This window comes from Tachyglossus aculeatus, chromosome 1, assembly GCF_015852505.1.
Source record: "Tachyglossus aculeatus isolate mTacAcu1 chromosome 1, mTacAcu1.pri, whole genome shotgun sequence".
Lineage (NCBI taxonomy): Eukaryota > Metazoa > Chordata > Mammalia > Monotremata > Tachyglossidae > Tachyglossus > Tachyglossus aculeatus.
In genome coordinates this window covers 39,391,235-39,392,871 of record NC_052066.1, presented here as the reverse complement: position 1 = coordinate 39,392,871, position 1,637 = coordinate 39,391,235, and the positions used below count along the sequence as shown (strand labels likewise).

General features: G+C 42.7%; 1 non-coding gene across 1 annotated transcript; it reads left to right on the top strand.

The window, feature by feature from the left end:
- The first annotated feature begins 945 nt into the window (after positions 1–945).
- On the top strand, positions 946–1,085 carry LOC119938572. Its single transcript, XR_005454460.1, has one exon. It is a non-coding gene; the product is annotated as a small nucleolar RNA SNORA7 (small nucleolar RNA).
- Positions 1,086–1,637: the final 552 nt, after the last annotated feature.

The following is a 1,637-nucleotide window of genomic DNA, read 5'->3' as shown; positions in this document are numbered from 1 at the left end:
CCTCCCTTCCTCCCTCCCTCCCTTCCTCCCTTCCTTCCTTCCTTCCTTCCTTCCTTCCTTCCTTCCTTCCTTCCTTCCTTCCTTCCTTCCTTCCTTTCTTCCCTTCCTTCTCTTTTCCCTCCTTTCCCTCCCTCCCCTCCTTTCCCTCCCTTCCCTCTTTTCTCTCCCTGTCCTTCCTCTCACCCTTGCTCCCTCTTCATCCTTTGCTGCTCCTCCTATATGTTACATGAAGCAAACCAAAATACAGAGGTTACACTTGCCCTTCAGGTGCATGCATTGTAATGCAAAGAACACCAATGCTGACAAAATACCACTGATTTGATTTAATCAGTGAATTATTCACTAAAGACATTAGCTAGTTTAGTAAATCCATGAAAGAGGCGAATTATCTTTTATGGGCTTTTAAAGACCTAATTTTAATCCATTTAATATGAATAATTGTTGGCACAGGATGAATCTTAGCTCACAATATAGTCCAGGCAAGACTTTTCTTAATATTTGGCCCTCTTTCAGCCAGTCAATGCTATTTATTTTTAGAGGACAGAACACTGTACTAAGTGCGTGATAGAGTACAATACAATATAGTTAGTGGACACAGTCCCTACCCTCAAGGACCTTAGAGTCTACTTGAATCATCTTTTTCTCCTTTCCTAAGTGAATTGAGGGGAAAGTTAGGGGCTTCCTGCCCAAAACTGGCCCCCTTCCTGATTAATACAATCATCATCATCACCATCATTGTTGTCACCATCATCAGTCACATTTACTTAGAGTCCATTCTTGGTAGAGAACTGAATTGGACTTTGTTTGGAACTAGAGAAAAAGAAATCATGGGTCCCTACCTCAAGGAACTAGCAAGATTTAAATAGCTGTAAGATCGTCCTCTAGACTATAAGCTTAATGTGGGCAGGGAATGTGCCTGTTATACTGTTGTGTTATACTCTCTCCTCTCTCTCAGGGTTGCACCTGGAGAGTTTCCAGTAATCTACCAGTCTCTACAACAGGAGGGAGAGTGAAGCAGATGCATACCCATTCCATTCCTAGCTTGGCCAGTGGCTAGCGAGTGGAAGGCAATCTCTGCTACAAGTCAAAACTCACCTGTGCTGGAAGGTAGCGGCATGGGAGAGAGTTGAGGGAAGAGACTTAAGTTTACTGTGTGGAAGGAAGCAATGGTAAACCATTTCTGTATTTTTACCAAGAAAAAACTATGAATACACTACCAGAACAATTGCAGATAGAGGTAGGGAATTCTGGAAGAGCTGTGTCCATGCTATGGGTCAGAGATGAGTCGACGGCATAAAACAAGAATGTACTCTCCCAAGAGCTTAGCACAGTGCTCTGTACACAGTAAGCTCTTAATAAATACGACTGACTGATTGATTGTGAGGTAAATTGTTGCCAATTTGTACTTCCCAAGCGCTTAGTACAGTGCTCTGCACATAGTAAGCGCTCAATAAATACGATTGATGATGGTGATGATGATAAATCAGGGCTAGGTATAGAAATCTGAGGCTGAGTGAATATTTGGTCCAGATTTGGGCTTTTCCAGAGTTCATGGGTTCAAATCCCAGCTCTGCCAATTGTCAGCTGTGTGACTTTGGATAAGTCATTTAACTTCTCTGTGCCTCAGTTACCTCATC